Below are 15702 nucleotides of genomic sequence, written 5' to 3' on the forward strand. Positions count from 1 at the left end.
CTCCTATGTTAACATCTAGAAGCTTTGTAATTTTGCATTTGACATTTTGGGCTATGGAGATGTTTTAGCTAATTTTTGGGAAGGGAATGAGCTGTGTCTAGATTCATTTTTTGCAAGTGGAAGCCTAGTCATTCTTTTCTTAGCCTGGGTAAATACTTATACATCCTGTTTACATATTTAATAATATGTATGCATTCAATGCTATAATTTTCTTTTGGGCACTACTTTCACTACATCCCATAAAATTAGTCTAACCTATGTTTTCATTTTTGTTTCATTCAAGATATTTTAAATTTTTTGAGGTATCTTCTTTGAGCCATGTGTTATTTAGAAATGTGTTGTTTACATCTCCAAGTATTTTGACACTTTCTAGTTATCTTTTATTATTAGTTTTCAGTTTAATTACTTTGTGGTCTGAGAGCAGACATTATGTGATTTCTGTTCTTTTAAATTTTTCAAGGTGTTTTTTATGGCTGAGAAAGAGTTTTACAGCTATCTTGGTTACTAAGTGGCTCAAAAGACCTTGATAAAGATGAGCATTCTGCTGCCATTGGTAAAAATAGTCTAGAGATGTCAATTATAATCACTTAATTGAAAGTATTGCTGAGTTATAGTATATATTGTGCACTGATTTTTTGCCTTCTGGGTATGTCCATTAGTGATAGAGGGGTGCTGAAGATAGAGTCTGATACAAGAGGGTAAATGCAAAGAGAGTCTAGTTGGACCAAAATTCAGTGTGTGTGTGCGTGGGTGCATGTGTGTGTGCATGTGCGTGTGTGTGTGTGTGTATGTGAAGGAAAATAAGGCCACTCCTGGATCACAGCAACCTCTCCCCAGCACAACCCTGAACTGGTATACAAGCCATCCTGTGAGGGGATTGGACTGAGAGAGGATGCCGACTCTTTTTTGGTGGTTTGGCTGATCAAATAGATGTGCATTCTCTCTAATCTCCCTATTGGGCAAGGCAAGTACAATACATGCAAGCCAGGGATTCAGAGAAGCCAAAAGTAGGTGAACTGTGTGAGAAAAAATGTCAGACACCCAGAACTTGAAAGCAACAATGCACCAACACAGGAGAGAGGCCGGACTGTGGGAAGAGGGTGGGCTTGCCTAGCACAGAAAAAAGTTTGTTAATCATTTCCCCCCACACAAAATAGGAGCACTGTATTAGTGGGTCATTCGGTGGATTATTCACAACTGCCAGCAGGCTTCCATAGGATCCTCCAGGACTTCCTAGCTAGACACTGCAAAAGGCAGGGACAAGCAAGAGTGTGACAAGTATGTGCAGCAAAAAGTGGGGCAGCAGAGATCTATGAGAAGAGAGACTGAAACTAGTTAGAAGGTTATTTTGGAAGAGCCAGAACAGAGTGCTCTCCTTTTATTTCTCCAAATACTGGAAAGGTTTCAGATGGCATAAGCTTCTGCCAATTGCTCCATTTTGCAAAATGGGTGCTCTGATGATCCTGGGGGTGCTTCTAGGTTCTGCGGGTTGGTCTGAGACAGAGAGATGAATTACAGCAGAGAGATTGAGAGATCTTCCAGCTATATACTAGGCAAGGAAAGCCAAAGAGGGAAGAAACAGCATTGTATTGACACAAAAAAGGACAAGTGGATCAGTGGAACAGAATAAAGGATACAGAAACAACTCAAGACACTTTTATCTATCTGAGATTTGGTAAAAGCATCAAAAATTTAAGATAAAGGAAAGATAGCCCTTTTAGCAAATAGTACCAGGAAAACTGGCTATATCCACGAGAAAGATTGAATCTAGACTCACATCTCTCACCATGTACTAAATTAAAATAAAAATGGATCAAAGACATACATATTAAAACAGAAACACTTAACCTGCTGGAAGATAAAATATGTGAAAATCTTAATGTCACAAGGTGCACACAAGGTCTTTCTAAACGTACTCCAATTGCACTAAAATAACTCAAATTATCAACAAATAGGATTATATTAAATTAAAAGGTTCTGCACAGCAAAGGAAGCAACCAAAGAAGTGAAGGGACAACCTATAATATGGGAAAAATTTGCCAGCTACACTTCAGACAGAGGACTAATACCTAGAATATATGAAGAATTAAAAAATATCAGATCTTCCAAAATTATAGAACTAATAAAAAATGGGCATCTGAAATGAACAGATACTTCTCAGAAGTATAAATGACCAATAAATATATTAGAAAATGTTCAACATCAGTGGCCATTTGAGGAATGCAAATTAAAACCACACTGAGATTCCATTTTATTACAGAAAGAATGGCCACCATTAGGAAATCAAACAATAACAAATGCTGGTGAGGCTTCAGGGAAAAAAGAACCCTTATACATTATAGGGGTAATGCAAACTAGTACAACCACTGTTGAAACCAATGTTGCATTTCACAACTGTGGAAAGGGACAAAGAATGAAAGATTACTCAGAGTTGATGTCCAGTTTAACCTTCGAGAAGGCCCAGAAGAACTGCCTTTACCTGAGACCCCTCAGCATGACTGATTCTAAAAAAAGCCCTGAATTGAAGCGTCTATTGCTTTCTATTGATAGAACCAGGAAGCAAGAATAAAGGATAAAAGAAAGATACCTGTGGAGAAATTTATGTACGAGACAGGGGAGGGAAAGGGTGGTCTGTTACATGATTGACCTTATAGCTAATCTAAGTAATTAATGGGAGTGTGGTGATGACACAGACATGAGCACACATTCCTTAAGGCAATGTATTTTGATCCTACTTGGACTGAGGCCCTGTAGGTTGTCTTTTAATCTTTAATCATGCATTCTGGGAGATCTGGGCTTGTGGCTTCAAAGGTTTCTTATCTCTCATATCCATCTCATGAATACTTAGGGTCAGTGTCCCCAGATATCCCCTTTTTTGGTTTTATTAACTAGATTGAGCAGTGGGGAGAGTATAAGGTAGAGGGATTTCAGGCTTGGTGTAGAAGGTCATCATGGTTTCAGCACACAATGTTCTGTGAAAGTGTACAGAAGGTTCTTAGGACTGCAAAAAAGAGCAAAAATAAAATTATTCCAATAGCAATCAAGACCCATGTGTGTAGATTGAGGCCCCAAAACCAACTTTGGAATTTAGCTGATAGGCGATATCATTGAAATGATCTAAAGTAATATTGTAAGTTTCCACTTGAAGTTTATGCAACCAGGCTCATAGTTGGCCTTGGAAAACGAAAATCTCTTCTCTGAGATCAGCATGAAGAGCACCATGGAGCACATGCTGGTTTTAGTCCCAGGATTCAGAGTGATTAATGTGATTGGAGTGATGCACATGGGATGGTAACTAGCATCATAGCAGAGCCTACTATGTGTAGAAAGAGCTTGTTGATGTTTACCGAGCCATCCTATCATGTCTTCAAGAGCATCCAATCTTTGTAAAAATTTCCATAGCAATATTGCTTTGTGTTGAGAGCTCAGAAATTGTATTTTGAAAATAGCTGTTATGGCTTGTGTTTAGATGTCCCCCTAAAGCCTCATGCATATGAAGTGGGGCTATTTTTGAGGTGGCTGAAACTAGAGTGTGTGATGCTGGGATTAAGGGCATGTGATTACTAAACCACTACATGTGAGTGATTGGATTAGTACCACCCTAATCCTGGTAGTCCTGAATAAAATAAAAGAGGTAGAAAATCATTGTTAAAGTTTCTTGTTGCTTTTGCTGCTTCCACTGCCATGAACTGTTGCCCCTCTGCTACCTTGCCTTAGAGCCAGCCACTTATGGACTGAAACCTCTATGAACTGTAAACCAAATAATCCTTTTCCCTTTAACTTTGGGTGTCAGGTATTTTGGCTCAGTAACAAGAGAAAAGTAACATAATAACTATACATTGTTTGGGTAGTTTGGATGGAAAAATGCCCCCAAATCACTTCAGAGATGTTCAAGTGCTGAGGTAATTTGTTCAAGAACAGAGTCACCCATCCAATTGCATGTGAGACAGATGGGGAGCCATATTTCAGCCCTTAATCACTATGAGTAATATTTATTTGAGGAATATTATTATTACTCACACACCAGGTGAGCCACGTGGCATTTACAGGAAAGGTTATATTGAGAGCCCTAAAAGGTTGGTATCGAGGAGTGAATGAATTATAAACAGTTAAAATAGGTTCCTCCTTAGTAAGGACCAGAATATATGGGCAGGAAATACAGATCATGACATAATCAGAGGGGTCATTAGCAATCCATGTGAGCTTATCTTGTCTATATGTTGATAGCTGCCAATTCTGACAATGAGACGAAAGAAAGGAATAACTCCTCATAAGGCATTTTAAAGGGGATATAAGTAGGTACTAGAAAAAAGCCATAATAAATGTCCAGCAAGCCTAGGATTCCATAAAGGAGGACTGCCACTGTAATTACAAGGTAAACTATAATTCCAGGTTGAATTGGATTGCAACATTATTAGCTAAATGTTCTGTAATTTTCTAGGTTTAGGTATTAAACAAGATGAATAATGGAGTTACTAGTGGACTGATGTTAAGTCCATCTGAATCTAGGTCATTTACTATTGGCAGCCATGGGTGAGAACATACAGGAAAATTGGGCTTTGGAAGGTGCTTCTGAGACACAGAGGAACCTAAGACTCTGGCAGTATAAACGGTATAGTTGGAAGTGAGGGGAGGCTCAGTATCCCCCTAAGTGGCTATATTAAAAACAGGATGTGTAAAGTATATATGCCGAATATACCATGCCACTTACTTTTAGAATATAGTTAAACAGAAGTGGAATAAAAAGGAATTCTTTTACCTTTGCCATCTTAGAGTTATTATGACTTGTACTGCCATTGTATAGAAAGAGGTATTTTTTTGTGGCATCTGTTTAGCCTGTGCAGTGAACTCTTCAAATATTTCCCCAGGTAGATCCTGAGGATTGTGTTTTAAAGGGTGATGGATTTGTGATCCTCCTCTTGTTGCCACTTTTCAGTTGAGATTGTAGAGCCATTGCCTGAAGCTTGGGATGGGGCTGTTTCTCACTTGGTGCCACATGATATGGATGAACAGCCCTTGTGTGAGCACAGTGAGGGCCTGTGGGTGATGAAAGAGAAGCATATCTCCTTCTCAAATGAGAAATTCCAAAGAGCTCAACTACTTAGGGCCAGATAATGTGTGCCAATATAAAACTAGTGGCTTAGGTCTTTATTTTGCTGGTATAAAATTCTTTTCAATTGCTATAAGTTCATCAGAATTACAATTTTAAAAGTTTAAAGAGTGCTTTACAGAGTTGTTCTACCGGAGGATTCTCTATTATGTTCCCCCTTTATTGTTTTAATCATTGAGTTTTAAATAGTAAATTTAAATCTTTTCTCCAGTGAGTGTCTTAGTTACTATTTTCATTGCTGAGATGAAATACCTGACACACAAAGTAAAAGCAGGAGAGGTTCATTTAGCTCACAGTTTGTAGGAATTTAATTCCATAATCAGCTGGCTCTAAGGCAGTGTGGTACATGGCAGAGGGGCAACAGAAGAGAGCAAAAGCAACAAGGGATCTCAACAGTATCTTTCTGTCCCCTTTAACTTATCCAGGCTACTTAAGGTGGATAGCACACCCTTAATCCTAGTTCCCTTCATCCCAGCATTGCGCCATGAATCAATTCTAGTGTCACATACTCTAGATACAGCCATCTCTGAAAAAGCCCCATCCATGAGTGCATGAGGCTTTTTTTTGGGGGGGGGTCATCTAAACACAAGCCATAACAGAGGGTGACTGGTAGATCAAGAATAAAGGGAAGTATGGTGGCTCTTTGACCCGCTGTGCTGAAGCAGGTTAAAGCTAATTTAGTTTGGTGTGGGGTTTTGTAGCAGCAAAGTTCTGAGATGGTCATGAAAGACAAAGTTGTCTATCAGGAAGGAAGCATATAAGTAATCAGAGATCAACAGAGACATGAATATACTTCAGTGTGCAAAAAGATTCATGGGGAGTCACATCCATTTGCCAAATTTCATTGCCTTTTAAACCATTAAGATTGACTCCTGATTGAGGAGTAGATTTTATCAATCATGGTTGTCTTAGAAGTTGAATTCCTATAGAACGTTAACAGATAGCAATTATAGTGGTACCTCAGTTGACAAACTTAATTCTTTCCACAATTCTGGTTACAAAACAAATTGGACAAGAACTAAATTTCAATAGTTAGCTTCAATGTTGATTCAATTTAGATTCAATAATTAGGTTCAATTTGATTTGATTCTCATCCAATTGATTTTGTGATCAGAATCATGGACAGACAAGTTCATAAACCAAAGTACCACTGTATAAAATTCCACAGAGATAACTGGAGATCAAAGGAAATATAACATTTTAGCATAGCAATCATGATGACATTATTATAAGAGAAATATTAGTCTTTGTTGTGATCTCTGAAACATATGTAAATGTTCATCTTATAGAATTCTTTTAAGTCATTTATCTTTATTTTTACATTATATCTATATTATATGACAAACTTTTACATAAATTTGCTATCATTTAATAGAGTGTAATTTGAGGAATGTACTTGCCTGTAAGTATACTTTATAGGTTATTAACCTCTGAACTTTTAATTTCTAGAGTGACACTGCCAGGACTGCACAGTGTTTGAGTATCTTTAATTGTTATAATACTTAATGGTCATATAAACAAGCATGAAAAAGTATTGACATCTGGTTGGCTATATCATGCTGGATTGACATGAACATTTTATCACAAATAGCTAAAACAAAGGTAAGGGAAAGTCAGGTCCTTGAGCCTAAGTATGTTTATCACTGTAAGTCACCAGTGTGATAAAATTTTTCAATTTTGTATCTTTTTTAGTTTTGTATCCTTGGGAATCAAAAATATAAAATTTAGTATGACATGAAGTTAGCATTCTACTGTTAAGCTTTATAAGCCACAAACGTGAGATAATGCCTTTATACATCTATAAAAAAACTTAAGTAGAACTTTTGGAGAATAATATACACTTAAATGTTAACACATAGAAATGTACATACCCACCTAAATGATATGTAACCTTTATATTATCAAACTTTAAAGCTTTTATTTCTATGTAAGCCACAACCCTATCAGTCTTTATTGAGTAATGTTTTAAATAAGTTTGATTATTCTTAAAACCTATGTAAATGGTCTTTCCATGGAAATCTCAAAATGAGCCAAAAAAGAAAAAAAAAATTGTTGAGCCTTAAGAAAGCAGCTGCAGGTGTTATAACCAGTTGTTAGCACAGAATGAACAAAAACACATAAGACAGTTTTTTTAAATTAAGTTTATTGGTATATTTTAGGTATACGTTATGGTCACATTCATCATTGAGAATTTGTACCTGTACATGATACACACCGGTTCTTCTTTTTTCCCCATTCCCCTTCCCTCCCTTCCACCCTACCCCTCCCTATTTACAAATTACTTTGTTTCTGTTTTTTCCTTTCTTTCTCATCATTTTTTCTTTTCCTTCTTTCCTCTGCCCTACCCTCCCTCCCTACTTCCCCCCTTCCTACTTCCTTCCCTTTGGACCTTTTTTTCTTATTTCACACTATCTATTATACATTTTGGTCCTCACTTACACTTTAAGTTTCTCACAACAGAGAAACTATTTGGTATTTACATGTGTGTCCTATTTATTTCACAAAAGAATATGGTCTTAATGCTGATCCATTTAGCTATAAATGTCTCTAGTTTATCATTTAATGGCTGAGTAGTACTCCATTTTATAAAAATAACTACATCTTCTTTATCCAGTCACCAGTTGATGGGCATTTGGGCTGTTTCCAAGATTTAGCTATTATAAACTGGGCCTTTATAAATGTGGTGTGCATACATTGCTGTGGTATAATGCTTTTAATTATTTTGGGAAGATACTCAGCATGGGAATACCTAGGTCAAATGGGACCTCTAATCCTAGTTTTCTTGAGGAATCTCCACACTGATTTCCACAGTGGCTGAACCAGTCTACACTCCCACCAACAGTGGAGAAGTGTTCCTTTTCCCACACAACTCTGTCAGAATTTGTTTTTGGTTGATTTCTTGATAGTAGCCATTCTTTCTCAAATGAAGTGGAATCTCAGTGTTGTTTTCATTTGGATCTCTCTAATGACAAGTGATGCTGAACATTTTTTATATGTTTATTTGCTGTTTCTACTTATTCATCTGAGAAATAAGACAGTTGTTTTTAAACCAGGGTGCACTCTCAGATATACCAGACAAATAGAAATACAATAACTATTTTACAGTTTTTAGCTTAGTAACTAAAACACACCAGTCAGAACTTTTTTTATAGATCATCAACTAGCAGAGACCTTTTGCCAAAAGGAAAAAAAAAACCACTTTTCCACCTGTGAAAACAGATTGTTTTTAAGAAGGGATCTAGGCTGAGGGTTTAGATTACTGAAATAGTCCTGTTTCTGTTTAAAACTGTTAGCAAATTCATAAGACTCCCTAGGAATTTTTGTTTGTTTTATTAATAAACTTATCTGTTCTATAAAAACCAGTCAGTCTGCCTCATGAAGCAGCTTTCTTGAAGGGAGAGGGAAGTGAAAAGAGTTATTTTCCAGTTCTTCCTAACAGCAGAAAGGCTGATGAATTTGCACTAAAACTTTTACACTTATTTTTTTGAGAGTTTAAGGATTAAATGTAAATCAGTTTTTAAGAATATGGCCTAGAGAGTAGTGAACTCTGAAAGGGTTGCAGGGAAAGAGAAATTTATCATTCTGGAAACTTGGTTCTGGAATCCAGCAATCACAGAGTAGAGAATTGCCTTAGAGCCCAAGAACTAAATCCTAACTATTTCATGGGCAGAAAGGCAATTAAGACCAAAAGCTTTTCCAGGGTGCATGTCCGGTACTTAGTAAAACCTGTTTCCAAAGACAAAATCTACCATTGACTCCCACCACATTGCAAAGCAATCAAAGAACTTGAATGACTGCTTTTTAACTTTCTGGGAGGGAATGAGAGGGGGGAGAGAGAGAGAGAGAGAGAGAGAGAGAGAGAGAGAGAGAGAGAGAGAGAGAGAGAGAGAGAGAGAGGAAATCAAAGTATAGATTGAAAACATTCCCTTAAGGTTTATGGTTTTGGACTCATGTGTGTGTGTACTTGAGCCTTTGTAAAAAATACTGATGAGGGTTTCTTTCTCCTGATAAATTTGTCCCATGTTAGTATAATTTACTGGCTTGACTTTTGTTGTCTTTAGTTTTCTTGCTTTATATTTTTAAAGTTTTTTTCTTTCGGGTTTTTTTTTTTATAATATTGGTCCAATTGGCATAAGGTATTGTAATTTTGGACCTCCCCCATTCTGGTCACCTCTCTTGGTCCCTTAGTGGGTTGGAGGTGGAAGGGGGCTTTCAGAGGGAGCTGAGGGAGTAGGAGGAAGCTTTTTTAGACAAACCCCTTTGTTTGAATAGGTAGAATATCAAGCCTGCAAAGATGGCAGGTAGCAAGGTGTGCAGCATTTACAGGACCGAATGACAGTCTCAATGTTTGGCCCACATGTTCCCAGTCTTCCACCTCCAGGCTGTCTTCCAGAGGAAATCCTGAATATTGTTGTCAAAAACCTATCAATAATTTAGCAAGTTGAGGTTCACAAATTTTATAGATGCTTTTAAGAGACATTGAAAATGTTGCTTAAATTGCTTTTCCTCTAGATAAAGTTTGATCCATAACATATTCAAAGTAGAAGAGAAAAAAGAAAAACAAATGATGCTCTCAACACTTACCAGTTACATAGCTAAAAGACCCCTGGGGTGATAAATCTAGCCTGAGATCTAGCTTATATGTGCCAGGCTATTCCATGCCCACCTTTGTCTCCATATCAGGATGAAGAGTTGGACACATAGCTTTTCCAGGCTTTGGGAATCAGTCCTCTATGCTAAATTGAAGCTGTAGATTTTTCTCCTAGATTTTTTACCTCATAGTTTCTTCCCACTGTGAATTTCAAAAATCCCTCACATGGGGCATCACTTACAACTGCGGTGTGGTGCAAAGGATGAGAGATTACTCAGAGTCCATGTCCAGTTTTATCTCCAAGAAGACCCAGAGGGACTGCCTTTATTTCAGACCCTTGAGTGAGAGAAAGACTCAGGAAAAAGAAGCTCTGAGTGATGCTTCTATGGCTTTTTATTTATAGAAGCAGGAAGCAAGGATACAAGACAAAAGAAGAATGCCTGTACAGGAATTCATGTATGACATAGGGAAAAGCCAGGGTGGTCTTTTACATGACTGACTTTTTGGCTAATCTAAGTAATTAATTGGAGTATGGGGAGGAAAAGGATAAAATCATACATTGCTTAAGGCAATGTATTTTCATCCTACTTGGACTCTGGCATTGTAGGTTGTCTTTTAATTTTTAACCATGCATTCTGGGAGGTCTGAGCTTGTGACTCTAGTGGTCCCTTATCTCTATATCTACCTCACACATGTTTCTGACCAACACTCCCACAAATCGGTATGGAGATTCTTCAAAAAATGAAATCTAGAAATTTCATTTGACCCATCTATCTCTCTTCTATATATTTTCCTGAAAGTGTTAAAATGTTATATGACAGTGATACATGCATATCCATGTTTATAGCAGGTCAATTCATACCAACTAAATCTTGGAAACAGATACGCCCATCAATAGGTGACTGGATAAAGAAATTGTGGAATTTAAATACAATGGAATAATATTCTGCAATAAAGAAGATAAATTTTGAGTCATTTGCAGGAAAAGGAATACACCTTCAGACAGTAATGCTAAGTGAAATATATCAGCCATACAACCTTAAATACCACAAGGCTTCTCTTAAATGAGAAGACCAAATTATAAATAAATTCAAAGTAAAATAAATAATAGATAATAAGAAACAGTAAGATAGATATTTTTCACATGGAAGGGGACTCAGAGGTGGAGAGAAGAGTTCAGGGATCTAACTGGGAGGTTAAAGGAATTAAGATGTGTACCAACTTCTCAGACAAATAAGTAGAATTAGCAAATAAATACATGAAAAAATGTATTTAAAAATATTAAATATTAAAAAAAATTTAACCTTTTGTGACTAATATTTCACTTAGTATTATGGTCTCAAGGTATATCTTTTTTTCACAAATGATTCAAATAATTTTATATATATTATATATATATATATATATATATATATCACATTTTATTTACCTGTGAGCATAGACGCTGCTTCCATAACTTAGCTAATGTGAGTTGTGTATGCCTGTATCTCTGTAATATAATATCTTTATCCCACAATATGGGAAAAAATTTTCACCAGCAGTCCCTCAGACAAAGGTCTACTATCTCAAATCTATAAAGAACTTAAAAAAATCAGACCTCCCAAATTTAAAGACCCAATCCGGAAATGGGCATCTGAAATGAACAGACATTTCTCAGACAAAGAAGTAGAAATGGCAAATAAACATATGAAAAAATGTTCAACATCACTGATCATTCGAGAGATGCAAATGAAAACAGTACTGAGATTCCACCTCACTCCAGAAAGAATGGCTGCTATCATGAAATCAACCAATAACAAATGCTGGTGGGGCTGTGGGGAAAGAGGAACCCTGCTCCACTGCTGGTGGGAGTGTAGACTGGTGCAGCCACTGTGGAAATCAGTATGGAGATACCTCAAAGAACTAGGACTGGAAATTCCATTTGACCCCACTATTCCACTGCTGGGGATCTTCCCCAAAGAATTAAAAGAATCATACCACAGTGATATATGTGCACCCATGTTCATAGCAGTGCAGTTTGTAATAGCTAAAACTTGGAAACAGCCCAAATGCCCATCAACTGGAGACTGGATAAAGAAAATGTGGTTTTTTTATAAAATGGAGTACTACTCAGCCATAAAAAATGAGAAATTAGAGACATTTATAGCTAAGTGGATGCACATTGAAGCAATACTCTTAAGTGAAATAAATAGGACACACATGTGTATATACAGAATAGTTTCTCTGGTGTGAGAAAGTGAAAGTGTAAATAAGGACTAAATGTATAATAGGTAATGTGAAATAGGAAGAAAAGGGGCAAAAGGGAAGGAAGTGGGAGGGCTAGGGGAAAGGATAGAAGGGAATGGGATTAATATGAGAAAATGGAAAAATAGGAACAAAATCTTTGTAAATAGGGAGGACTGGAGGGGTTGAAGGGAGGGTTGGGCAAGGTTGAAAAATAAGAACCAAGAGAGACTATGTAAAGGTGCAAATTTCCAATGATGAATGTCATTATATTGTATACCTAAAATGTACCAATGATTAGAATGAATAATCGATAATGTAAAATAGGAATAAAGGGTCCAAAAGGGTAGGGGTAGTGGGAGGCGCAGGGGAAAGGAAAGAAGGGAAAGGAAAAAATGATGAGAAATGGAAAAAATGGAAATAAAGTCTTTGTAAATAGGGAAGGATGGAGGGCATGAAGGGAGGGCTAGGAATGGGGGAAAAATAAGAACCAAGATGCATTATATAAAGGTACAATTCCCAATGAGAAATGTAATTGTGTTGTATACCTACAATGTACCAATAAAAGAATTTAATACAAAAAAAAAGAAAGATGAGGAAAAATACTGAGGAAATGTTGTAGATTGGAAGCTTAAGAAAACATAGCAACTAAATGCAATATGCGATGTTTAGTAGAATCCCAGAACTGAAAGTGGATATTTGAGGGAAAACTAATAAAATTTGAGTTAAAAATCTGTGGAGGAAAAAAACTGTGCAATGTGAGTCTCCTGATTTTAGTAATTTCATTAATGAAAGGTGTAAACATTAAAGAAGTTAGGAAGGGGCAAAATAGAAGATAGATAAATAGAAATTAGGGACAAGACCAAATAATTTTCCAAATTATCTCCTCAGTTGTTTGAAAAATAATTTAATGGATATGGTAATATGTTTCTTGTATACTACTAATTTCTCTTAGTTCTTTGAAAACAAAGTTTGGTGCTTTTACATGTTTGTCTCCTTTTTGTAAGATAGTCTTTTGTCTAGGACTTATATACTAAGCAATCTTTTGGCCATACTTTTAAGATTATGATACACAATATCTTAACTATTGTTATTCTCAAATTATTTTGTTAAACAATTTTGGGTTATTTTTTCATTAAAGTAAGAAGACTGCTTTTATATTTTCTTTATTAATATCTACTTTTATTACATTACGCTAAATATGAAATTAAAAATGAAAGGAGTAATGAAAACTCAAAATTTATGCAACTTTTCTGTAAAATTAAAATTATTTCAAAATTAAAATGAAAAGAAATAATGGAAGGGATCTAGAGGAACAAACTTTTAATAATTAAAAATTTCATAAGAAATTATTACCATGTTGTGATGATTATATGAGCATATTCTTCAAGCAGACAGCATCACTTCTACACATATATTTTAGGGAATTATCTCCAAATTTTTTAATTGACTTAGTCGTTTTGAGAAGATGGTTAACAATATAGAACAAAAACAATATAATGAGATAAAACAGGTTAGGGATAATAAAAATGTATCCCAGTAATAGGAGTATTCCTTTGTGAATATCAAATTTATGTACATGTGTACATTGTTGTCATGTACAATTGGACATTCTCTGTGTGTTTATTGAATTGTGTAGTCAAATGTATCACTTATTGAGGATTGTGTCCACATCATTGGTCTGAAAATATTCAAGCCCTTTTGAAAAATAAGTTAGAATAATTGTAAGGTTTGTTTGAAAAATGAAAGACTGGGAACAAACATAAAGCTAAAGAATAAATACAAGTGTGTGAATTTTGTGATACAATGTTATATATAAGGAGTCAACAAAGCATAGCCTAGTAGACAAATCTGTCCCATTTTCTGTTTTTGTAAAATGAGTTTAATTTGACATAGCCAAAAATTCATTTATACTTATCGCCTATGACTGCTTTTACTCTTTCAAGATTGAGTTCAATAATTTCAACAAACACTATATGATTTAGACTAGAATATTTTGTCCGTGCTGGAAAGAATGCACAAAGGTAGGAGGCAAGAGGTCTCAATAAGGCAAAAATTTTAGTCCTGCAGGAGGGTGAGAGCACAAGGTAGCAGCAGGACCCAGGAGGGTTGCTCCTTTTCTCCCTAATGCAGGGGAAACAGCTGACCTCTTTCCCGTTGCCTGGTTTGGAGGGTCACAATCTGTCCTGATTGTCTAACTCAGAGGCGAGGGGAATCTGAGGGGTTGCTGAGGGGAAAGGAGAGCAGAGAGGAGGGAATGTGGAGACCAGGAGATCCTTGGCCATGATAAGCTGTCTGGTTAGTAGCTGTGTTCCCAAGATTGGAACTGAGTGGACATTTTCTGTAACAGTGTGTTCAGGAAGGGATATCTAGGGTGGGCTAGAGTCCAAGATGGAGTCACTCCTGTTTGATAGAAAAGATCAAACTCACTCTTTCCCACACTTACATAACTTCAACTTTACCACAGTTAAAACAACCATTCTTGAGCATCGCACACAATGACTGTTTTCATCATATCACCACTAAGCACTGTATGAAATACAAAGAAGATAAGAAAATCCATAGGTAATTTTTTTTTTAATGTGCCGCTCAGTGAGCTGAATGTCTGTGAATCTGTTTGGATGAAATAATTTGTTTCGAGTTGTTTTTCTCCGCTCAAGTACTTAATTTGTGATTATTAATGCTCACGTTTTCCTTTCTACTAAATCCTATATTCTTTAAGAAATACATTTTTCATAACCCAGAGTGCCTAAAAGAGTAATGTTCAAGCAGCAGGTTCTCTTAAGTGATTGAATTGGTTAAATATGATAGAAATCCCTTAGTAAATTTAGACTGGGGGAAGGAGGAGTTAGACATCATATTACATATTGACATTTTGATCAGAGGTGTGTAGGTCTGTAATCCCAGCATTCTGAGAGGCTGAGAGATAAAGAGCACAGTTTGGAGGCCAGCCTGGCCAACAACAATGACGAGGCTGAAGATGCATCTCAGTGTAAAGGCCCAGCATTAAAAATAAAACAAAACACAAATCAATGATAAAATACCATTCCAAAAAAGAGTCCAAAGAAAATATCCATTTTTATTCTCTTACTTGGAATCATCCCTCTCTAATGTTAGAATTTTTCATTATCCATCAACAACTAGGGATTCCTTTCCTGGTTCTAGAGGTCCATCAGCTGCAATCTTCTGGTTCTCACATTGTCTTATTGCTTTTCTGGAATATCAATTCTTCTTAGAAGTGAATGTTATGCTATTACTTGTACACATTAATAACTGTCACAAATTTCCCAAAGTGTCAGAATTTCAAAGCAGATCACTAAAGCTCTCACTGGAGAATATTCTAGCTATAAATAGATATTTAAACATGTTCTCTTTTGACATAAGAGAAAGAGAGAGAACCATGTAATAGTTACACAAAGAACTAGACTCACATGTATGTAGAGTAAATGACAATCTATGATGAATTCTTGGAATTCCTGTTTTTCAATGTAAATTTTTCTCCTGGCTATTAGGAAATTCCCTGGGATGTATTCCCATCTGCTAGGTGAGGAGTCTTTTCTGACTACAAGTCTTAACAAACTGTGCTAAAGCATGATATCTACTATGCAGGCCTCCTTAAATGGTGCTGACATGATACAAGCAGCAAGATGACTAAACCAATGATCAAAAACCTGGATTCTATACATTTCTTCAATTATATGAAGTTCTGTACCATTAAGCAGGAGAATTAATGTATCTTGTCCTGGTATGATTAAATCTTTAAGTAAGCATAATCTAT

Source organism: Heterocephalus glaber, unplaced genomic scaffold (genome assembly GCF_053883595.1).
Source record: "Heterocephalus glaber isolate CG9 unplaced genomic scaffold, H.glaber_assembly_v1.0 deba00000331, whole genome shotgun sequence".
Classification (NCBI taxonomy): Eukaryota; Metazoa; Chordata; class Mammalia; order Rodentia; family Bathyergidae; genus Heterocephalus; species Heterocephalus glaber.